The sequence below is a fragment of the Lithobates pipiens genome, unplaced genomic scaffold (assembly GCF_037356315.1).
Source record: "Lithobates pipiens isolate NorthernLeopardFrog02 unplaced genomic scaffold, aLitPip1_a1.2 Scaffold_13, whole genome shotgun sequence".
Taxonomy (NCBI): domain Eukaryota; kingdom Metazoa; phylum Chordata; class Amphibia; order Anura; family Ranidae; genus Lithobates; species Lithobates pipiens.
In genome coordinates, this window is record NW_027507718.1 from 39,823,643 (window position 1) to 39,849,497 (window position 25,855).

At 41.9% G+C, this 25,855-nt stretch overlaps 1 long non-coding RNA gene across 1 annotated transcript in view; it reads right to left on the reverse strand.

The window, feature by feature from the left end:
• Positions 1-23,748: 23,748 nt before the first annotated feature.
• The window catches only part of LOC143974043 (uncharacterized), a 157,664-nt gene continuing 155,557 nt past the window's right edge, over positions 23,749-25,855 (reverse strand). Inside the window, exon 3 of the long non-coding RNA XR_013272155.1 lies at positions 23,749-24,142. This is a non-coding gene — a long non-coding RNA (uncharacterized LOC143974043). The remainder of the gene's footprint in view (positions 24,143-25,855) is intronic.

Consider the following 25,855-nt stretch of genomic DNA (forward strand, 5'->3'; position numbering starts at 1 on the left):
ACATCGGGGTCGGGGAAGAAATGGAGGACACTGGACACCCATCGCCGCCTGCCACCGTCACCCGCTGCCCACCCAAGACAAGGTAAGTGCCGGGTGGGGGCACAGTGGCAGCACTTGGGGCACAGTGGCAACATTTGGGGCACAGTGGCAGCATTTGGGGCACAGTGAAAGCATTTAATGGGCACAGTGGAAGCATTTAATGGGCACAGTGGCAACATTTGGGGCACAGTGGCAGCATTTAGGGCACAGTGGCAGCATTTAATGGGCACAGTGGCAGCATTTGGGGCACAGTGGCAGCATTTAATGGGCACAGTGGCAACAATTGGGGCACAATGGCAGCATTTGGGACCCAGTGGCTGCATTTGATGACACAGTGGCTGCATTTGATGGGCACAGTGGCTACGTTTGATCGGCACAGTGGCTACGTTTGATGGGCACAGTGGCAGCGTTTGATGGGCACAGTGACTGCATTTGATTGGCACAGTGGCTGCGTTTGATGGGCACAGTTGCTGCGTTTGATAGGCACAGTGGCTGCGTTTGGTACAGTGGCTGTGTTTGATGGGCACAGTGAGGCTGCAATTGATGGGGGTTTTTTTTCAGAATTTTTTCAGAATTTTTTCAAAATGTTGAGTACTAGCTGTCAGGAACCATAGACACTGATACAGTGATCAGTGCTAAAAAATATGCACTGTCACTGTACTAATGACACTGGCTGGGAAGGGTTAAACATCTAGGGCGATCAGTGATTTTGTGTACTGTTTGTTCTGCTTTTACTAGGGGAAAAGATGGATTTTATTCCCTGCTTTGCAGGGACACAAAATCCATTCCCTCCCCCTATCAAAACAGAGATCTGCCTTGTTTACATAGGCAGATTTCCGTTCTGTGTGTTTTACCGACGAACATCCACTGCCCAGTACCCACAGATCTGCTTCTGCTGTGATTAATCAGAAGCAGGCCAGGCAGTGCATGCACTTCCTAGTTGAAAAGTGCAGAATCACATATATATACATGATCCTGCACAGGAAGGCCGCCCTGTAGCAGTAAATCTGCTATAGGGTGCTCCAGAAGTGGATAATAGGTGCAGTGCTAATAAAATAAATAAAATAAATAATCACTAGATAAAATTCAAGTTCATATCAATCCAAAGTGCATAGTGCTTATAGAACATTCATCCTGAAAAATTAAATTATATTGGGAAATGATAGGATACATAGTACAATCTCATACAAAACAATGACAAAACCATGTGCAAGATCATAAATAAGTAGTAGTATAATCCAAAAGTTCCAATTTTGAGTGGAATATCAGGAAGAAAAGAAATAACCATTCGCAGAAGTTTCACAAGACAAGCAGCACTGCCTGTGTGTTAAAAGTTCAGACTCACCAAAAGATATTGCAGCCAATTGTTGGAGTGGTTAAAACAGTCTCAATCAGTAAATGCATCCATTTAAGTGATATTGCAATCCTCTAACTTCACTTAGTCATTCACATAATGCATACACTGTTTGAGAGAAAAAAGAGGGAAACACTCCCAATAGTGTAAGTCTGTAACAAACAACTAATTAAAAATCTTAGTAAAATGCTCACATCCAATAAAATTTACAGCACTTATCTGCATGGACGTCCGCAGGTAGCGGCAAGGGGGGTCAAGTGCCCCCCCTTGGAATCAGGGATCGGATCTTAAATTCAGCACAATTGCGTCGCTATTGGGGTGCGGGCAGCCCTCACCTGGGTGCCACCCGCCAGTGGGGTGCACCATCAATGTGCTGTCAAGCCCCCCCATCAGTGTAGTGTGACTTTGGCTCTTTTCCCTACTCAGTCCAGCAGAGAACTCTGCGGCGTTGTGACAGGAGAAAGGCAAGCTGCGGGCTGTCAGAGGTTTCCCCCGCTTGCCCCTCCTTTCTCCTGTCAGGATGGCGGCTCTCACCAGGCTCCCCACCCAGCTTCCTGCCTGCTCCTTCCCTACTGGCTATAACTGAGGGCCAATCAAAGGAGACTAGGAGAGGAAAGCATCATGAGACATGTAGTCCCAAAGATTGGCGGCCCCATTTTCCACAGGCAGGAGGCTACAGCTCGATCAAGAGAGAGATTGCTGAGACTGCAGCCTGGAAAAAAGCTGAGGGAGAGAACGCTACAGGACAAAGAACGAGCAGTGTGCTGGGCGGAAGCCAGAGAGAGGGCCACGCTGCCCAGCGCCAACAGAGAGAGAGCTACACTGCCCCGCGCCACCAGAGAGAGAAAGGCTGAGCCACTACCAGGGTACAGACATACTAAACTACTGACCAGAGTTGCCCCCGGGGAACCAAGAGTGAGCGACCATCCAGCCGGAGGGATCACTGCTGTAGTTTGGGTCTGGTTAGAGGGCCTGGAGTTTGGAATTACATTTCCCATTATGCTAATGCACTCTGCAGTGTCGTTGAGCATCATGGGAAATATATTTCCAAAACATCTGGGATGCCAAGGTTCTCCATCACTGCTATAAAGCAATGCACGTGGTGATGTCAGCTCTTCCACCCCATGAGTTTTGTCTGATGTGAAATTATCAGGGACCTAAGCCTGTTTAAACACTCAGACAATAGGGGTCAATAAATGTGTGTGTGAATTAATCTGCGATCACCCAATCACTCATTTAACCACTTACAGACCGGACCATTTTGCTGGTCAAAGACCAGACCACTTTTTGCGATTCGGCACTGTGTCGCTTTAACTGACAATTGCGCGGTCGTGCGACGTGGCTTCCAAACAAAATTGACGTCCTTTTTTTCCCCACAAATAGAGCTTTCTTTTGGTGGTATTTGATCACCCCTGCGGTTTTTATTTTTTGCGCTATAAACAAATTGACAATTTTGAAAAAATGCATTCTTTTTGTTATAATAAATATCCCCCAAAAATATATAAAAAAAACATTTTTTTCCCTCAGTTTAGGCCGATACGTATTCTTCTACATATTTTTGGTAAAAAAAAATCGCAATAAGCGATTATTGATTGGTTTGCACAAAAGTTATAGCGTTTACAAAATAGGGATAGTTTTATGGCATTTTTATTAATAATTTTTTATTATTTTTTTTTACTAGTAATGGCGGCGATCAGCGATTTTTATTGTGACTGCGACATTGTGGCGGACAAATCGGACATTTTTGACACATTTTTGGGACCATTGTCATTTATACAGTAATCACTGCTATATAAATGCAGTGATTCCTGTGTAAATGACACTGGCAGTGAAGGGGTTAACCAGGGGGTGGCAGTGTAGGGGTTAAGTATTCCTAGGGGTGTGTTACTAACTGTGGGGGGGTTGGGCTTTCATTTAGTGAACACTGATCTCTGCTCCAATCACATGGAGCAGAGATCAGAGTCACTAGTTGCTAGGCAGAATGGAGAACTGCTGTTTACACAGCATTTCCTCCATTCAGCCGTCCCGCGAGACGATCGCGGGTATGCCCACGGCGATCGAGTCCGCGGGACCCGCGACCGGACTCACAGGGGTCCCGACCGGAATGCGAGCGCGCCGCCAGAGGCGCGCTCGCGATGGCAGGGCGGCATTGAAGATTGGACGTACCTGTATGCCAATATGCCTGCCCGTGCCATTCTGCCGACATAGATCGGCGTGCGCTGGTCGGGAACCGGTTAAAATACCTAAATAAAAAGGTGAAAAAATAACCAAAAACTTGTAAACATAAGTGGATGCTGCTATCTCCTAACAAAATAAAATACTTAATTTCAACATAGATTTATGAACACAAAAGAAATGTGCAAACTATATAAACACAATATTAAAAATTGTGTACAGTGAATGAATGTGTACGATAAGTGAATCTAAATAAATAAATCACTAAATCATTATTGAGTGCAAATATATAAACATCCCAAGTGAATTCTCAAAGGATTGTGAATAAATAAATAAAATGTTCACAAAAATAATTCTATTGATGTGTCAAAATTGTTCAAATTGAAACAAAGTAACACAGTAAAAAAATAGCACAAATATAAAAACTAAAGATGCCACTTTTCAGACTCTGCAAAACTTGATCAGATGCTTCAAATCTGGAGAGGAAATAGACATAAACGGATGGCCTCTTACCAAATCTGATGGACCCCAAGTTATAAGGGTCAAACTCACCTTGTATCAGTTATACACTGTGATGATTTCCAGCCGATCTACTCCAAATGATCGCTCAGCAGCTCTCCCACAGTAGAAACACCAAGAGGGGGTAATCATTCCAATTGCTCTGGCAACAGCAGGGATCAGCTGTGATGTTTCCACCTGAACTGCCTTTTGGGGATGACAGCTCTCTTCCGTAGTGAATGGCAAGGTGAAGGTCACCCATATTATTTTTTAATAAAGGAATTGTCAAAAACTGTGTGTGTGTTTTTAATGATTTCTGACACTTTTTTAGTGAATGGTTATGTACCCGATATTCCTTCATATGGGAGGGGCGGGTTCTAGGAGACCCCATGTTAAAGGGGACTTCCAGATTCTGATAAGCTCCCTGCCCACAGACCCCCACAACTACCAGCCACGTTTGTGGGGATGAGGCCATTGTTCCCATCAACATGCCCCAAAGCACCCACTCCCCATGTTGAGGGATTGTGGCCTGGTATGGTTCAAGGGGGGCAGGTTCTAGGAGCCCCCTTGTTAAAAGGGGCTTCCAGATTCTGATAAGCCCCCTGCCCACAGACTCCCACAGCTACCGACAACAGTTATGGGAATGAGGCCATTGTCCCCATCAACATGCCTCAAAGCACCCATTCCCCATGTTGAGGGCATGTGGTCTGGTATGGTTCAGGAGGGGGGCTGCTCGTCCCCCCCACCTTTCCTGACCCGCCAGGCTGCATGCCCGGATAAGGGCCTGGTATGGACTGGGGGGGCCATGCTGTTTTTTTTTTAATAGCCAATTGCCGGAAATTGCAACCCTGAGTCAATTTAAATGTGATTTGACTCATTTTTTTCTTTCAAACTAAGGTGACCCCCAGGCATTATATTTAAAGGAATTTTCCATTTTTATTGTTGCACTTTAAGCCTCATTAAAATCACTGCACCTGAAAAAACAATACTGACATAAAATCACACACATAGGTTGGACTTGATGGGCTTGTGTCTTTTTTCAACCTTGCCTACTATATAACTATGTAACTGTATGATTGTTAAAAAAAAAAAACATTTGCATTGATACATGTCCCCCAGGGAAATACCCAGACCCCCATGCTCCTTTTATGGCCAATTACTTACATATAAGCCCAAAATGGGCATTTTTGAGTCTTCCTGTTTGGCTCCTATAGACTTCAATGAGGTTCGACGTTTGGGATAGACCTTTTCCCTTGTTTGGGAGTTCTGCTGAGAACTGAACAGGGGGGTGTTCTGCCCATCTCTAGTGAGCAAAGAGTGAGTGGTCAAATTCCTCCATACAGTAGGACCATGAAAAATGAAGGTAGTCACTCTTTAGTAAGAAGTCAGGTCACAGCAGCAAACATAAAGGAATTTGGAGGACGCTGAGAGTAATAGATGGTACTTTTTGAGTTAGGAATACATACTTTAATATAATTTTTTAAACCAAAGTTTAGTGTTCCAAATATTTTGAGCGCTGCCTACATACCTGCCAAATCAAGTGTTTTGTGTGTAAGTCAGCAAGAGGGTGTTCAATAATTATCAGCAGGTGTGTTTCAGGATCACCATTTTACAAACAGTAGGGAGTTGGGTGAACCGGTGCACTAAAGCAAACGCTGGGCCAAACACTGAATTACTCAGAAGGTAGGTTGTGCTCACTGTATGCATCTAGGGTTTGATTGGTGTGTATCAGCTGAGCAAGCCATGTAAATAACTGTATATGTTTAATCATTTAAAACTATGAGGCTTGCATCCCTTTAATACAAAATCCAAATGAGAGAGAACTACTATATAGACAAAACTTTAGAATTACCTAAGAAAAATAGCTTGAAAGGTATTATTTGCATAAAAGATCATTAGGCTCAGTTCTACAGACCTTAAAAATAACTGGAGTGATGCTTTCAGTATACTTTCAGTATATTTATGTACACTTCATTTTATACAGAGCTCAGGAGATTTGGATCAATACATTTTACATACGTTTGCAGATGCTGCACAGTAGAGTTGTATTTTGTTTGATGTTGTAATAGGCAAATGCTAAAAACACAGTTAATGACCACTCCAGAAGTTAAATTCAGTTCTACCAAGCAGCTTTTATCCATAATAACCAAGAAGCTGGTTACTTAAAGCAAAATATTTTTCGTTTTGGATAGTATAGGAAAGCCTTAGACCCTCTGTCATTTTTAGGGAAATTCTCACTTACTGCCTCAATTGCCCCACAGGAAGTAAGAGAAAATCTCTCCAGTGGGGACACAGGGAGCTATTAAATATTGATTAAGGTTCTACTGCTTCCCCGCTATACCCAAAGCACAAAAATGTAAAAATAAAAGTTGGTCTGTGTTTGCTGTCTAGCAAATAGCGTATTTGTAAGTAAATTGGGGTTTAAAATCTCTCTCCACTGTTACTTTCATTTTTGTTCTATTACTATACGTGTTTTATTTTACTATGCATACCTTGTGGAAAATTAAGTGAAAAGACAATAGGCCTATAAAAAAAAAAAAAAAAAATCACAAAACCAGTTGCATAATTCCAGATCTAAGAGAACATCCCATGGAAACCAGGATTTAATAAAGTGTTAGTCCACTCAAAATGTATATTCTAGTTGTAGGTGGAGCCTGGTGGGTTGAGTCATTCCCCATCTTATATGTCCTGAACAGAGTAAGCTCTCACTAATCGGAGAAATTCTGTTCCCCTCCCATCATTACATGTTTCCGCTCTACTTATTGTATTTTCCATAAATTGAAACAAATCCATAAGGGAGCATGGGCCCCCTCATTATGGCTAAGGTGGGTGTGTAGACCTGGGGACTTGCAGGTATATTACCCAATGGGGTTTTGGTGTACTGGCCCTTTGATTTTAAGTCAAACTGGTCTGTCCATACAAAGTAAGGTGCCTGTGCCTTCTTGCAATGAATGAGATCAAACTGTGGACAGTTGGTGATATATGGTTCACAACTTTTGGGTTCGAACTCTCAGTGAATCAAATAAGTAAGTAAGCAAAAAATGAAAAGTTTAAAAGGAACAATAAAAGCCTAATGTTCATGAGACATTTTCACCATTATTTTAAATGTATTTAAAAATCTGATGCTTTCCCTAAGATATGTAATTGATTTTTTTTTTTTCATAAACCAAGCAACTGTTTATGCCTTCTGGCCCTGTAATGATACCAAAATGTCCATTTTAATGTAACTTGAGGCTTATGTCAAGTTTGACCATTTTTTATATACCGTATACACACAATAGTAATTTGCCTTCACTATCAAAGCCCAAATTTAGTTCAAAATCTAAATTTATAGTACAGGACTCAAGACTTATATTCATAGATCAAGGGTTATATGCTGCTAACTTGTTTGGACACTGGAAGAAACTTTTTCTAGGGCTACCCCTTGAGTATACCCATATATTCTATTCAAACCTACATACAATACCCAAATCAAATGGGGACCTTCACCGAATACTGAACCTAAAATCTCTAAACAAATTTCTTTGTGAAGCAAAATTCTGCACGCTCTCCATGAAATCTGTCATTGCTTCCCTCAGACGGGGAAATCCTAGCTTCAGTAGACATACAAGATGCCCAATTGCCCATCTTCGAATTCCCATCATGCAACACTTCCAGTGTTTTGCAGTGGTAGACCAGCATTTCCTGTTTGTGGATCGAACATCCACAACCCATCATCCTCAAGATAAGGAACAAGCAAATCCACTTTTTGGATCACATTATGTCAGCCAAACAAAGAACTTGCCTAGCATGGTAAATCCTGCCCTGGAACTGAGAAAGTCATTTCTTCAAATGACTTAAAACATGGTACTGACAGATGCAAGTCTTACGGGCAGAGGCAAAGTTTACAACTCCCTGACTGTCCCAACAACATTGTAAAACTGAAAGTCTACAGATTGCCTCTACAACACTGAATTCCCCTTCTACAAGGTTACCCAGTCAGCGTATAGTCAAATAATGCCACAAAAGTAGCCTACATAAATCAACAATGGGACTGCAGCACCCCCAAAAAAGTCTAAAACTCTCTTGGGCAGAAACATATATTCCAGCTCGCTCTCTCAGCCTCCCACATTCTGGAAGTGGATTCCTGTCAATGCCTAGACCCAGGAGAGTAGTCTCTGCATCTCAAGATCTTTCAAAATCTTTTTTTAAGGTAAGGAAATCCAGATGTGGACATTCTGGCCTCCAGGTTCAACAACAAGTTGAACAAGTTTGTGGCCAAGATCAGGGCCCCTCTAGCCTTCACAATAGATGCTCTGATGATTCCTTGAGCTCAGTTTCAACTAGTTTAAGCCTTCCCTCCAATGGAGATCCTACTTGACAGCTGCACAAGATAGAGGAGGAAAAGATCCCAGTGATTCTCATTACACCAAATTGGCTCAGAAGAATGTGGAACGCAGGTACACTCAGACTTCTGGCAGACAAGCCTTGGCCTCCTCCAAACAGACCTAGATCTAGATGGATGTTCTGGCCTCAGCTGAGGACTTTGGCAACAAGCTACTTCAGGCGGTAACTGAGTTTTTTTGGTTTCTTTAAGAGCTTGCGTTTCTTATGGGCCTGTTTGCAGTTCTATTTTGCTATGTTGTTGTCCAGCCTACAGTTTGGTTGCTTGGGTATGTCTAAAGGTTTATTAATAAAAAAAAAATCCTGTGTTATGTACTATAGGATCTCTCCCCTCTGTAATTACAAGCATTAGTCAACAGTGTGCTATTGCCATATGATTTTTTTATTAGTTTTTGCACTCATAGTTTTACTGCTGAACAATGCGACTTTCGGTACATTTGTAGTAGGCTTTAGGTTGCTGACCTTTGGGCTAGAGCATTTGTCAGTATTCATATTGTTGTCCATGACTCTGTTGGTTTTCTTTTTATCCTTGTGACACCAGAACAGAAACAGAGAAGAACAGTGGTCACATAGACAGAAAGGCACACACAACAATAAAAAGCTGGTAGAGTTTCTGACCTTTATGCACTAAACATAAAAAATAAAAATAAAAAAAAGATTTTGTTACTGCATCTGCCCATTTCCCACCACTTTCTGTCCTTGTGCCATGTGTGCCACACCATGCCAACATGAGGAGAATCCTCCCTGAAAAAACATAGCAGCGGTTCTGACTTTTCTGTGCTCTGCTAAACAATAGTGTTTTTTGCTCTTCTTGCCCCCGGTGGGGAGAATTCTCATAGCTTCCTGTCCCTAAGTCACATTGGGGTTTATTTACTCAAGCTGGACAGTGCACAATCAGGCTCACTTCTGCATAGAAACCAATCAGCTTGCAGGTTTTATTGCCAAAGCCTAATCGAACAAGGGGTTGGAAGTTGATTGGTAACAAATTGAATTTTTCTTTAGTAAATAAACTCCACTGTCATACACCAACAGATGCATGACTGCTGTTAACTCTTTGCTGTTCTATCCAAAATAAAAATAGTTTTTGCAGGGAATATTTCATTATAAATAAAATATGTTTTTAGAATCACTTTACTGGTACCTAACTGAATAAACACCCCATCCAAAATGACAAATGATAAAGCATGGAAGAGTAACAATGTGAAAAGATTAATGATTTGGAAAGCATATGATTCCTGAAGGTTGTTTCTTACTTTACAGCTGACACATGTATTTGACAGCTCATTCCATTTTTTTTTTACAGAAACTCAAGACTGTTGGGAGAATTAGATAAGACTTAAAAATCATTGCTTACCGAAATAGGGATAATTTCCTAAATAAACTGCATGAGTTAAAGAAACTGAAATTTCATATTTTAAACAAAATCATAGCTGATATTACATTAGAAGTGTGGCTGTATGGAAGGAGAAAGCTTGCCATCTGCTGGCCAAGTAGTTGTGTTGCAACTGCTTTCAATATAGTGTACACTTTTGATTTACTAAAACTGTAGTGCAAAATCTGGTGCATGTGTGTATGGTAGCCAATCAGCTTCTAATTTCAGTTTATTAAATTAAGCTTTGATAAAAAAAAAAAAAAAAAAATGGAAGCAAATGGGTTTCTATGCAGAGCTGCACCAGATTGTGCACTCTCCACTTTTAGTATGTCAACCCCATTGTGTTTTGTATTTGTCATAAGTAAGTTTTGGAAATGTTGTACCAGAAGAAATGTAGATTTCTAGGGTGCTCTGAAATAGATACATGAGTGGTCCACATGCCAGGAGTGGCTCCTTGCACATGGAAGGATGATAGAAAGTGCAAGCCAAGTATCTTTCTGTACTCATAGCATTTAGAAAGGTAAGTTATATAACTGACTTCTCTTGAGGTTTTGGGGATAAATATATTCATGTTTTACAATCGAAAAAAAAAATCCTTTCTTCACCAGTATGATTCTATTAAAAATTGGTAAAGACTAGAAGCACTAGCTGTACAGAAAAGCACTGTTATTATACAGCCATGGCCCCTGAGAAAATTCATTTCTGCTTTAGGCTCAGTTCGTTCACATATATGCAAATCAGATTTTTAACCGCATCTGATTCGCATAACATGTGAACCGAACTGGCTTTCAATGGAGCCGGTTCACACATGTCTGGGACAGCCACGGCCCATTTTTGAAAAGGGTCCTGTGCATTTTTGGGTCTGGTTTAGGTGTGAATTCAAGTAATAATTTGCACCTGAATCGCACCTGAACCGGTGAACAAAACCAAACCGGACTCCGGACTGTAAACCGCAGCCAGACATGTGTGAACCTAGCCTAACTGATAATTACACCCTTGTAGTTCAGTCGAGCAAAAACAACCAGGAAACAAAACCTGTACCAAAATGATCAGGGGATGCAAAGTTTTACAACTGACCTGCTAATCTTGCTAGAAACCCAGTGTTTTTGTAACTTCCTATATACCAAACTGATATTTCAAACAGTCGTATGATATTTTCTGTGAACTACAAAACAACTCGTTTTCTATGTTCTGGAGATGAAGAGAAGGAAGTGTTTGTAATTTGAACCAGAAAGAAAACAAGGGTGACAATACTGCTCCATCATGGATACAGTATAGGAAGCTGAAATATATTACATTTTTGTTTTTGGGTTTAGATATGCTTTTAACAGTAAGTGAATTTTAACTTTTTTCAATTTTGGTTGTGGGCCATTGCAACTTGTTTTCTAATGTGATTTTGGTATCTTCCTCTGTCCTCTCCTCCTGTTTAGTGTTAGTTAGTTTAGTCCTAGCTAGACCCTACCAATTTCTTCTATGTTCTGTTAGTCAGTGTTAGTCATTCATAAAACGGGGCTCATGAAAGTCTTTGTGGGGTTATTTACTACAGCTGGAGAGTGCAAATCTGGTGCAGCTCTGCAGAGAAACCAATCAGTTTCCAGGTTTTATTGCCAAAGTTAAATTGAACAAGCTAATTGGCTAAAATGCACAGCTGCAGCAGTTTCTGAGTGCACTCGTTTTAGTAAACTTACCTCTGTCTTCTTACACCTCAAGACTGGAAAAACATCCTCTGTACTGCAATTGTCTGAAGTAAAGTTGCATTGGATTCAACTTCTGTGCCATATTAATTAATAATGTGCCTTAAAGTGTAAGTTCACCTTTACAGTCCTGCTGACCTGAAGCGCAGCGATCTCCTGTTCTGAGTCCCAGTATAGCTGCCTCAGGGGTCCGGGGCTTAGAAATCCCCTTGGCATTCACAAGTCTTCTTCCTCGCTGACAGGAAGGGCTATGCCGGTTCTGATTAGTTGGTACCGCCCGTGTGATGGCGCTGACCAGTTAGAATGCTCGAAACATCCCTCCTGACGGGGTACATTTTGGAGATTCAGCTGCAGAAATTTCTGAGCCCTAGACCCCTGAGGTGGCTATACCAGGGCTCAAAACGAGAGATCGCCGCGCACCAGGTCAGCGGGAACTGGGGGGGAGGGCTGAGGAGGGCATCCTATGCAAGTTCATCAAATCCCTTTAAACCATAGTATTGAAATGCATATCAGTTAAAACTGAAATATAGATCAATGTGCTCAGCTCCATTCTAGCCACTAATATTGTTCCCAGACATAGTGACATGTGTTACATAATGTTGAAAAGACTTTCACTCAAAAGATACTGGGGGGAACAAATCTGTATCTATAACCACTTCTTCAGGAGAAGATAGAGCTGTACAACATCTACAAAGGAGCAAAACATAAAATTACAGTATACATGCAAAAGACTATATATTTCAAAAACATATAATGAAAATCCAAAATAAATAATTCCAAGAGTGGCCTGCACGATTTTACCAAAATCCAGAGAACAACCACTAGGAAAGGGGACCAATGACAGGGACCGAACTCTCCCTTGGGGTGGATATGGGAGCCATTAATTACCAGAGAACACTCTAAAACTAATATGATAGTTACTTTTGCCAAAAATCTAAAGAATGATATGGGGAGCTTGTTAGGGGCATGTTAAATGTTTGAAACTTGCACATAACATTCTAGTTAGTTGTATCCACCCTGCATGCAAAGAAGAAAAAGAATCCCAAGGTAGCAACTTTGATAAAGATTATCATATCACAAGACTATCCAAAAATGAAAAGGGGGTACTCTCCCACAGGGCTAAAAAGCCCAAAAATGGCTATGGATTTACTGTTGTCACATATCCTGTACTGGTGTTGTCTGCAAGAGAAGAGAAAAGTATTTTATGCAGCAAACATGGCCACATCAAAGTGCACATAATGGATCATCTTCACAAGGAAATTGCCCCAAAAAAAGGATTACCAGATAGCAGCATAAAATAGACACCCCCTTGGCACAGTCTCCTCCGGTGTTTGTGGGAGGCAAACACGTGCCTCCATTAAATGGCTCCAGCCCGGCATGTGACGTCACTAGACCCGATCTCCCAACTGTGCTTGAGTGGAGAAACCTGAGAAAATCCATGATCTTTCTGTTTCTGCTTATCCAGTTCTGTGTCATGTTGAGAAGTTACTGAGTGTGGATGGTGCCAAGTATGGTGACCAGCAGGTGACCGTACTGTTTGGATAGACCATGTCCATAAAGCAGCATTTAAAATAGAACAGTAAGAAGACAGATTTCTGAAGCCTTTACTCTCTGCTGCATCTGCTGTAAAGTTTTACCTCTGCCTCTGTAGCACATGGCCTTGTCAGGCACATGCTGCTTTACAGACTTTGCTTGGAACCATCTAAAAATCAGATATATGATTTATATACATACTACTACATTTTCATGTTTGCTATAACTGGCTAGAGGCAAATCTTTCTTCAGTTTGGAAAGCTGTGCATGCATAGGAGTTTTCTGTGTACTGAATTTGCTTGAGGAACTACAAAGACTGTTGTTTCTATGATTATCTCTGCTGCTGGAACTGCTGTACTATGATAGACTGAGTTCTGCTCTAAACAAATAGCATAGCCTGCAGGGGCGGTCCGTCCATTAAAGGTGCATGAGCACCGCTCCCTAATCATCACTGGCCTCCCACTATCCATGCGTTCAATCCCTTGCAGGACGCGGGATGCATGAATTATAATGGCAGGGAATTTGAAGCACCTGATTTGAGCCAGAGGCTCCAATAGTCTTTAAAACAGGGTGGGCTTGGGGCACAGAGAATGTGAAGGTAGCTCACCCAGATGTGTTTCAATAGCAAATATTAATTCGCTGTTGTAACACTGATCCTCCTCCCTGCCAATCACGAAGCAGGTTTTGAGAGCCATTTGGCTGAAAGGACAGGCGTTCCTATTGAACGCCTAGGAGAGGGGGAGGAGCCAAATGCTAGAAGTCGCAGATGGAGAAGAGGATACGGACTCGCTGCCCACCACCCGCTACCCACCAAGATGGGGTAAGTCCTGGACCGACTAGCAGAGAGCAGGGGGAGGTGCCACCAGCCGTTCGGGGGGGGTTGCTCCCCCTAACAGAAACCACCAGCCGCCACTGATAGCCTGATATAACGGCACTGCTCACATATCCAAGATGTTTGAACAAGACTCTCTACATCCATTACAGTCAGACAGGGAGCAGCCTTTCTTTCCCAAGATGAGACATGTGGCTATATTTGCTAGACCCAAACACGCAGTTAAGCTTTCCTTGAAGCTTAAATTGTTTGTTACCCCAAAACTTCATATTCTTGATATGTGCCTGCTGTATCATGTACTTGTATGAGAAAGTATCCTTTTCTCTTTGTATTGCTTCCTTCATGTGAAATCCCTGGTGTTCCTGCTAATCCCTCTGCTTACCTATCAGTCAATCATTGGCTGGAACCCACTGATCGGCTTGTTCTGCGAATAATCACTGCACAGTCGGCGCCCCCAACCTGGAAGCACTAGATCACATAAAGTATATACATGATCTAGCGCAGGAGAGCCACTCTGCCTCTGTACTCCGTGAGGCAGTTGGCAAGCAGTTAAAGGTGAAGACACATGTGACTTAATGACAGTCAGGCCTGACTATAAGCCCTTGTACACACGGTCAGAGATTCCTTCGGAATGTGTCCTATCGGACCGTTTTGTCGGATATTCCGACTGTGTGTGGTATGTATCAGACTGTTTCCGTCGGAATATCCGTCGGACCAAATTTTCCAACTTGCTGGAAATATTTTCTGACAAACTGCTCCGATAGGACATACTCCGATCATGTGTAGAGAATTCCGATCAGACAAAGTGCCACGCATGCTCAGATCAAATTCCTACATCAAAGCTATTGGCTACTAGCCTGAACGTAGTCCCATCGTAACAAAATTACGTCATCACGTTCTGAAAGATCTGATTTTTCGACAACTTTGTCCGACCGTGTGTATGCAACAGTTTCGGACAAGATCAGACAGACAAAATCCGACGGATTTGGTTGTCGGAATCTCCGACCGTGTGTACAAGGGCTAAGATGCAAGCATATGTATTATAGCGATGGATTTGGCACTATTGGATGCTCCATATATTTAACGACACGGTGGAATTCTGAAAAGGTTTTGAAGGATTTTGAACTTCTTGGATATAGCAAGTGGTAAATATGGACAATATTGAGTACACATTTTGTTTATCATTTTTAAAAGACACTTTGATGGTATAAAAGAACACATATGAATATTTTGGTGTGCTCCATCATCATTTGTTTTTTAAATGAATACACATGAACATTTTGTTGTTTGTTTTTAAAGGAATACACACAAACAATTTGCTTTTCTTATTACTTTGCTTTATTCATGTCACATTTTTGATTTATTTATTGTAGTTTATGATACTTACACACATATTTATAAGGAACACTATTATTCAGTACTGCGTGGTACATGGTATTGTATATATTTTGTATTGCTAATATCTTGTGGGAACACATCAGTGTGAGCAGCAGTACCTTAATTTGACCATAGTTTTTTTTTGGAGAACCTATTGTCAGACCCATAGGAGTAATTGTGCTCTTATTCTGAATAGTTTAGCTTTAAATAGCACTTTATGGTTTACACACATGTTGTCATGTTGTGGTTTTGGTAGGTTGCGTGGAGGTTTTGTCTGTCTTATTTAAAGCCAAATTTTACTGCATTAACAGGGAAGCAGCCATCAAAGCACAAGCTGTGCAGGCTACTCAGGCAGAAGCTCAAGCTGCTCAAGTTAATGCACAGGCAGAAGTACAAGTATAAGCCACCTAAGCTTGTGCCCAGGTAGAAGCACAAGCTGCCCAAGCTTGTGCGTGGGTGGAAAAACAATCTGGCAAGCACAAATGCAGGCAGAAGCAGCTCAGGTGGAAGCCCAGCTAGAAGTCGTTCAGAAGCAAAGAAAGGAAGAAGCAGCCTCAGCAAAGCTCAGAGTTTTGGAACAAGCTGCGGAGGTAAAAGTCTTCCATTGTCCTTTTTTGACAACCTCCGATGACCCTGCAGGATGAACAATCAGCATGTCAGAAGTCAGAACAATCAGCATGCACTGGATGTTTTAAAATCTGTACATCAATCTATAGTACATTCGCATAGCTCTTAGCTATCCCTGATTTAGAGGGACTGCCCCTGATTTGGAGCAATGTCCCTCTGTCCCTCATTCCTCCTCATTTGTCCTTCATTTTGGTCTGATCTATATAGATGTATATAAAATGCACTTTTTAGCTATCAAAAAGTGTTTTCCAGTGCTAAACCTTTCATCCAACTTCTAAATTGCTGCATTTGTAAATTCCAAATGACAATATAAAGGAAAAGTAGTAAAAAAAAGTTTAACCAATTTGTGGGTTTAACCAATCTCGTTTTTTTTGTACAATTCTCCTTTAATTGGGCGTGGCAAGGAGTGTGTCCTATGTCTGCATACTTTTGCTGATAGGTGTCCCTCATTCCCATCTCAAAAAGTTGGGAGGTATGCATTTGGCTGCATGAAAGCTGCGGTGATCAGCCACACAGGTCACCCTGGCAAAATGGACACTTCTCTACCTCCACATGATACTTCAGTACCATCCTATACATCGAAGACTGGTCACATATTTCTGGAGACCCACTTCCAGATGTCAGATCTTCACTTCCACTGAACCCATCTGCTACTCCATTTTCTCTTTGCTATGAAACCTAAAACTGTTCAGGTGAAATGACCCAATCTCCTACTGTCTCATTCATGACGAACCACATTCTCTCAGAAAGTGTCATGCATTCAAAGGGAAGCCCTTCAAAGAAGGATAATATTAGGTAATAATTTGTTTCCCTTTGAGGTGCCAGCCCAGCAAAGCCATTTTGATTTTAAATGGAAGTAGGTGATTGTCTAAGAGCAGATACATAAGATGCCTGTAAATATCTTTGCAAAGGCAAAAAAAAAAGTGCCAGTTCCAGAATGGGAAAGGTTGAGCTATAACAAACAATGCTAAAGAAGTGTCTTGGGGGGTAGTTAATTTCATTGCATTTATTACAGGTACTTTTATAGCAACATCAATTTACACTCTACAGTATTTTGTACATTCACATCAGTACCTGCCCTCAAGGAGCTTCCAAGGTCCCTAACTCACATTCATACATATACTAAGGACATTTCAGACAGGATCCTGCATGTCTTTCGAGTGTGGAAGGATACGCACAGAGACACAGGGAGAACATGCAAACTCAAGGAATGTTTGGGATTCAAACCAACAATCCTAGTGCTGCTAGGCCAAAGTACTAACCCCTTAGCCACTGTGCTGCTGGTTGATGCTGGAGAACAGTGTTGGTATGACAGTAGGCAGTGTGTTCAAGAAAGAAGTTTATTAGTTATGATAGTAGACAGTGTGTGAAAGGGAGTAGTGCAGAGGGTATGACAGTGGACAATATGTGCATAAGAGGAGTGTAGAGGGTATTATAGCAGACAGTAGGTACAGGAGAGGAGTGCAGAGCGTTTGGTAGCGGACAGTAAGTACAGGAAAGGAGTGTACATGGTATCAGAGCAGACAGCATAATACAATTGTAGTCACTACTTTTGTGACAAGCATCTTTGGGGCATCTTTGGGGCAGTGGAGGAGCTGTGAAATCAATGGGCACCGCTGCCGAAGAGCCTGCAAAGCGGTTTGGCAGCAGCGTTTTGCAGACGCTTTTAACCCTTTATTCTGCCACTAGCGGGGATTAAAAGTTCCCCGCTAGTGGCCAAAAAGCGCAGATATTACAGCAGTAAAGAGCTGCTGATATTAGCATCGCTTTACTGCTAACGCCCCCCCACCCCCCCCCCCGCCCCAGTGTGAAAGTGCTCTTAGGGTTGTTGTCCTGCTGGAAGGTAAACCTCTGCCCCAATCTGAATTCTTTTGCAGACTCAAACAGGTTTTCTCCTAAGATTGATCTGTATTTGGCTGCATCCATCTTCCCATCAACTCTGATCAGCTTCCCTGTCCCTGCTGAAGAAAAGAATCCCCACAACATGATGCTGCCAACATCATGTTTCACAGTGGGAATGGTGTGTTCAGGGTGATGTGCAGTGTTAGTTTTCCACGACACATAGCGTTTTGCTTTTAGGCCAAAAAGTTCAATTTTGGTCTCATCTGACCAGAGCACATTCTTCCACATGTTTGCTGTGTCCCCCACATGGTTTCTCACAAACTGCAAATGGAACTTCTTATGGCTTTCTTTCAACAATGGCTTTATTCTTGCCCCTCTTCCATAAATGACAGATTTGTGGACAGATTTTCCCACCTGAGCTGTGGATCTCTGCAGCTCCTCCAGAGTTACCATGGGCCTTTGGCTGCTTCTCTGAATAATGCTCTCCTTGCCCGGCCTGTCATTTTAGGTGGACAGACATGTCTTGGTAGGTTTGCAGTTGTGCCATACTCTTTCCATTTTTGGATGGTAGATTGAACAGTGCTTTGTGAGATGTTCAAAGCTTGGGATATTTTTTTTATAAGCTAACCCCACTTTAAACTTCTCCACAGCTTTATCCCTGATCTGTCTGGTGTGTTTCTTGGCCTTCATGATACTGTTTGTTCACTAAGGCTCTCTAACAAACATCTGAGGGCTTCACAGAACAGCTGTATTTATACTGAGATTAAATTACACACAGGTGGATTCTTTTTACTAATTAGGTGACTTCTGAAGGCAATTGGCAACTCTAGTAAGGGGTATCAGAGTAAAGGGGGCTGAATACAAATGCACGCCACACTTTTCAGATATTTATTTGTAAAAAAAATTGATAACTATTTATCATTTTCCTTCCACTTCACAATTATGCCACTTTGTGTTGGTCTATCACATAAAATCCCAATAAAATACATTTTCATTTTTGCTTGTAACATGACAAAATGTGGAAAATTTTAAGGGGTATGAATAATTTTTCAAGGCACTGTAAGAAGAGTAGGCCATTTTGCTTTTGTCTGATGGTGCTTTATTTTATTTTTTTAACATTCTTTACTTCTCTAATAACTTACCTACCTTCCAGCATCCTTCCTCTGTTCCTTGCTTTCAAGAGCCCAATCACATTTTTTTAAATTTTAATTTCTACTAGATATTTGTCACTGCAGGTTGTGAACCACATCTTACATCACCTTAACAAATGAGCCCAAGATCTTTCCCCGTGCTTGCAACCATCCTAGTTGTTCACTAGGTGGCGCCCTGATGCTACTTTAAAAAAAAAATTCCTAGCCAGAAATCAAGACACTTTTTTTTTTTTTTGCACAATATCAGATATCACTAAAGCTAGGTTTACATTCTCTGGGGAAAGTGTGCAAAATTAGATGTGTTCTCGACCCACAGAGAAAAACGCTGTACTTTACCAGATGTCAATGGTTCTATCCACGTGCATTGGCGTTTCACACGCGTCAAACCGCCTGGTGTTGCAGCACCATGCAGCCCGGTAAAGCACGACTTTAAAAAGGGTCTGGGACTTCGTTCCCCACATTGATCAAGATAAGGCAGCCCAGTGAAAAAAGTGGACTGCCCTGCCTGCAACCTGCACACACAAATGTGCTAGCACAGGCCGGAACTGAGCCTAAACATAGTAATGTTTAAATAAATCTTGAAAAAGGCAATAGAATTGACTGGAAGTATAGCTCCCAATTGTCCCTGGTTATGAGGGACTGTCCCTGATTGGGAACAAAGTCCCCTTGTCCCTCTTTCATCCTCATTTGTCCCTCATTATGGTCTGATCTATATAGTATAAACAGAGGTACTATTTATCTTTCAAAATGTGTTTTCCGGTGCTAAACCTTTCATCCAAATTCTAAATTGTTGCATTTGTAGATTTCAAAAGCCTGTATAAAGCAATAGTAGGGGATGCATTGTATTGGATGTGTCCTATGCCTGCATACTTTTGCTAATAAGTGTCCCTCGCTCCCATCACAAAAAGTTGGGAGGTATGTTGAAGTTTATGTGCAGCCAAAACATTTTTCCTAGTTTTGGATGGAGTGGGCAAAATATATCCCTGGCAGGTCTTTTCCCTGCTATCTAGTTAGATTTACCCTTACTTCTTGTTCTGCTAACATTTTACCAGACAGGAAGTAAAGGAAGGGTGACTCTCCTATGGTAACAGAGACAGAAATACAAATCAATTTGTTTAGTAGAGTAAAAGTCAACAGTCTCTGTCAGATTGTCTGTCTGTGTCTCTGTTGCAGATTTTTCCTCACCTCCTGCATACTTCCCAGCATTAGACACTTTCACACTAGGTACTAGGTACTTTCATACTGGGGCGGTGCTGGCATTAGCAGTAAAGTGCTGCTAGTTTTAGCGGGGCTTTACCGCTGTTATAGTCACCTTGTTATAATAGATTTGGATTACTGCCTCTCCAGTAATATAATAATATCTCACATACTGCTCATATATTCATACACACTTTTATATTCATTCACAGATGTTTTCATTCACAAACCATGCACATACATGGATTTTGGTGGGGTCCACTCCCCCAGTCACACCTCACCCTTCAGGATTCACAGTTGCTTTGCCATTGTTTTTGCCGCCTCTGCTCCCGTGGGAGACCATTGTCCACAGCTTCGCCTTGGCATCCACCACCGCACTCCACGTTCATTGTTGACCTGTAAGTATGGGTGAATGTTCCATTATTCCCCCTTTCCCATCATATCTGTTCAGTTTACTCACTGTTTATAATTTTTTAGACACCCCTACAGCATCTGCCCCGATGAGTGATAGTTAGTCACGAAACGCGTCAAGCTATAGATGCTACAATCATGGTTATACATCCAGCTGTTTGAGCTAACAATGCTGCTACCTCTGCGTTTACAGTCAGTGACTATTTTATCACTAATGTATGGGATGTCATATACAATTGTATCTTATGTTTACATATTTATATTGCATATTAAATTATGCAACTCAGCTTTGGGTGGCTTTCAGGTCACAATGTATCTCTGTGCCAGTGATGTACTGTATTGTATGTTGTATTTATGGAATAGAATTAATTTTGATAATCCTCAGTGCTTCCTTGCTCTCCAGCTGCATGCTTCACTCAAAGTCCTAAACCCTTTCTCTCAAAAGCTGGGATGGAGGTACCTCTGATTCCTACTTCAGAGGCCTCATTTAAAGTCCCAAATTCTTTTCTTTTTCTTTACTGCTGTTATAGCGGCGCTTTTCAGCCTTTTAAACCCCCCTTTTAACCCCCCCCCCCGCTAACAGCCGAAGAAAGGGTTTGCGCCCATGTTGCAGCCTTTTTATTTCAATAGGCAGGGCATTTTGGGAGTGGTGTGTACACCGCTCCTGCATCGCCTCAAAGATGCTGCTTGCAGGACTTTTTTTCCCGTCCTGCAAGCACACTGCCCCAGTGTGAAAGCACTTTTCAGGTGCTTTACAGGCGCTATTTTTAGAGTTAAATGCCTGAAAAGCACCCAGTGTGAAAGTATCCTTAAGGGGAGTAAAAATGTGGTTTGTTGTGGAAGCCACAAAAATAGTAGGTGTGGTTAACTGCTTGCCGACCGCCTCGTCGGCAGAAGGGCTTGTGCAGGCAGAATCACATACCTGTACGTTGCCCTTTAAGAGACGGCCAGCGAGCGCGGGCGTGAGGGACTCGATCGCCGCGGGGATACCCACGATTGCTTCACGGGGAGGAAGAACGGGGAGATGCTAATGTAAACAAGCATCTCCCCATTCTGTCTAGTGACAGTGTCACTGATCTCTTCTCCCTGTGATCGGAGCAGAGATCAGTGATGTGTCACACACAGCCAACTCCCCCCCCCACAGTTATAAACATACCCCAGGACACACTTAACCCCTACACTGCCACGTAGTGGTTAACCCCTTCACTGCCAGTGTCATTTACACAGGAATCAGTGCATTTGTACGGCACTGATTGCTGTATAAATGACAATGGCCCCAAAAATGTGTCAAAAATGTCAGATGTGTCCCCATTATGTCGCAGTCATGATAAAAATTGCAGATCGCCGCCATTTAAAAAAAAATATTATTAAAAATGCCATAAAACTACCTTCTATTTTGTAAACGCTATAACTTTTGCGCAAACAATCAATAATCGCTTATCGGGATTTTTTTTTTTTTTACCCAAAAATGTATAGAAGAATATGTATCGGCCTAAACTGAGGAAAAACCTATGACCTATGACAAAGCAGTGATGGAGCTCTCCTCTACAGAACAAATGTACACAGCTGGTCCCTCTCTGACTCATGCTAATCTCCTCAAACTACAAACCAGGGTGGTTACCCAGTTACAATATGAGAAAGCTAGAGAGAAATTATTCTTCACAAAACAAAAACACTTTGAGCATGGGGAAAGGGCTGGCAAACTCCTGGCATGTCTGGTACATAACGAAGATAGACCTCCAGTGGTTATTACACTACATGGCCCTGGAGGGCAAAAAATTTCAGACCCTCCCAGTTGAAAGGGAAATGTAGATTGTCTAGAGGTCATTAACCCTTCAATTATCTCTGGTAAGATGTGACGATCAATCCCCACAGGCCTGTGAGATTATCCCATTGAGACAATGGCACAAAACAACAAAGTCTCTCCAAGCAAATCTAATCTTTATTCTTTGGTGTGAATATTTAAAGGGGGCTTTCAGAAAGTTCCACCCTTTGAACGTGTCATACAAACTATCCAATCATATACAAGTAAGGTCTATGACAAAAGTGAAACTAGTGATTTCTCAAAAATCATGTGCTTTACAAGAAACAAAACACCTAAAGATAACAGTAACATTAAAAATGAAACTAGATTAGCAAAACTTGAGCATATCTATTCGTGAAGTGGATGTTAGCGAGACACAAAATGGAAACCGATTTTCTTAAAGAATGAAAGCAGTTAAGCTAAATATCCCTTCAATCCCCTCTTAGATCATATAAGATGATCTCTACATTCTGTGTTGTGTTTTAATACTTCTTTGGGATTGTGGCATTGATTGCCTGATGTCTCCTTATGTATGTCATGTAAGATAGAACTTATCATCAGGAGATTGAAGGCTGCAATTATGCAAGTGCAACACTTAAAGCACAGGTAAAGAATCAGAGCAGGCATAAATATCATAACAAGGACAATGTCTTTTAACCATGAAAATATACCTCCAAGACCAAATCCTGCATTGGCAAATGGGCCCCATGTTTTAGCTTCCTGCTGGAGCTGCCCTCTAGGGGATGTCCCCTTTTATCTTCCCCTACCACTCCCATGATTGGTACCAGGGATGCAAGGTAACACCATTCCTTAACATGGAGGGGCACCCAGGGGTAACACACTTTCCCACAACATACATAAATACTTTGTCCTAGCGACAATCTCATGAGTGTACTTGTCCTGTGTCGCGATTATAAATTGGTGCAATATTTCACCTACATTATCAGAGAAAGAAGAAAAGTTATACAAAGTACGGTTTAGCCCTGGGTCAGATACTTGAAACAGTGAGCAGACAGGGGCAGAGACTCTGGATTTGCACATGGAGATGTTAAATATTGACCTGCTGCAGAAAGAGGGGTTAGTCTGTCTCATTCCCTGAATTAAAACATTAATCAGGGGAATGACTTCTACCTGCTATTGGAAAGGTAACAATGTTGTTTATGTACAGAGTGGATATGTTAGTCAAGAATACAGGAGGAGTCTCCTTGAGAAAGGAGGAAATATTTAAAGGTACAGCCAAAAGGGGAATTCAGGCAGTGCTAGGATGTAATTTGCTACATATCCAACATTTTTCATACCCCGATTTTTTGACCATAATCATACTTATATTTTATCAAAAGCATCTTATCAGTAAAACTATCTCCAGTCTTTCTCTTGATTCTAGCTTGTGTCACTGTAATGTTCTCTTGTGTGTGTGTGTTCCCACAGATACTTTTGTTCCCACAGATACTTTTTGCACCAAAATCTTCAGGGTAGTAGATACAGTTAGTGATGATCCAGGTGGGTAGGAACACTGTCAGAGAGATCAGGATCAGGAGGCAGAAGTCTGTGGTGAAATAAGCTAGGTCATCTTCTCTGGCCGGACCTGCTTTCCCAGGAACTCCTCCTTCGTCTGCTTGGACTTCTGTTTGAGGGTCTTCTGTATCCAAGATCTCCTTCCTGATCTTGGGGCTTTGGGCAACCTTTTTCACTCTGTTGGCATGGTTTCAGGACTGGCAATTTTCCACTAGGATGGCTGTTCTGGTCACTGCAACCACTGTGGTAGGAGGTCCAAAGGGATACTCTTGCTTCTTATTTCTGTTCAGCTATTGGACCACCACAGTGTCTCCCACCTTGAAGGGGTGAGTAGCTTCCTGTGAAGAAAAATAAGAGGCGCAAGCAACATTTCTGTCAACTGTATCCAATGTTTCAACCAATTTCCTTACATATTCTTCCTGTATTAAGTCTGAATCATTAAAGGTGCTCTGGCCCATGGGGTGGGGAAAGGTTGACCCATCAAGACTTCAAAAGGTGAATACCCTGTTGTCTTGGAAGGGGTCATTCTTATTTCTGCCAGGACTGCTGGGAGGACCTTCTTCCAGTTGGCAAAGGTTCCTCCTGTGGCCTTTCTTATTTTGTCTTTTATTGTTCTGTTCATTCTTTCTATTATCCCTGAGCTTTGAGGGTGGTAGGGAATGTGAAACTTCAATTCTATCTTTAGAGTGTTTACCAAGTCCTGGCAGACCCTTGATACAAATGTAGGTCCATCGTCTGAGTTTATTTGAAGTGAGCATCCCCCATCGAGGAATGATTTCCCGAACGAGGATCCTCACTACTGTTTGTGCATCTTCTTTTGTGGTTACAAAAAGTTCAACTCATCTTGAGAACATGTTCACAATTGCCAAAAGATATTTCTGTCTTTTGCCTAGTTTGGGCATGTGTGTGAAGTCAATCTGCAAATGTATAAAAGGAGTTGTTGGATATATCAGGTGTTCATGTTTGGCCTTGTGTGGGTTGTTTTGGGTTGTTCCTGATACATGTAATGCATCTTAATACATAATCTTTAACCCTCCAGGAAAGTTCTGGAAAATAAAAATCTTTCTCCAATAGTTCACAGGTGGCCTTCCAGCCTCTGTGACCTATTCCATGGTAATGGGAAATAAAAAATGATGTACTAGCTACTGGTATACATGGCTTCCCCTCTTTGCAGAGAAGTCCAGTCTTTGGATCTTTCTGCACACCTATTTCATCCCAATCTCTGAGATCAGCTTCTTCTGCACATCCCTGCAAATCTGAAAGAACCTGATCAAAAAAGGGCAATTCTGGTGGTAGCATGGGCATTTGGATCTGTGCATTTTGTGAAGTAGCAGCTTGTTTAGCAGCTAAATCAGCCAGAGCATTTCCCTTGGCTATCTGTTTGTTGGCATGTGTGTGCTCTGCAGTGCTGTGAAAGATAAATCAGACCTGGGTGATGTGTGTTGGTGAATGAGGTTTATGCAATCATGTTGTGGCACAACCTTATCCTGCTCTCCTTTCAATCCTAAAAGGGCATTTAGGATTGGTGCTAGTCCTGCAGTGGGAGAAGCATATTTGATGTGCAATTTTGGATTAGACAGCACGATTACCTCATAGCCGCTCAAACTCTGAGCAGACATGTGCTGTGTATGTCAATTTTTCAACATGATTGATACATTGTGGGTGGTGTGAAGTGTGGTGTTGTGTCCCAGAGTGAAAGAAGTGGCCATCTGAACCATCATCGCACAAGATGCAAAAGCTCTGAGACACACAGGCATGCCTTGAACCTGCACCGGAACCATCTTTGAGAAAAAAAAAACAATAGGGCGCAACTTGCCTCCATGCTCCTTAGCGAGGACACCTGACAAAGTCTTACAATTTTCCCTTGCAAACAAATGAAACATCTTTCCATAATTAGGGAGGCTGAGCCCTGGAGCCATTACCATAGCATTTTTCAAATACACAAAAGCATTGCACATTTCATCTGACCATTTTATACAGTCTGGCATGTCTGAACCTGTGGCTTGTCTCAGGAGATTGTCATAGTAGGAATAGTCAGGTATTCATTGGCG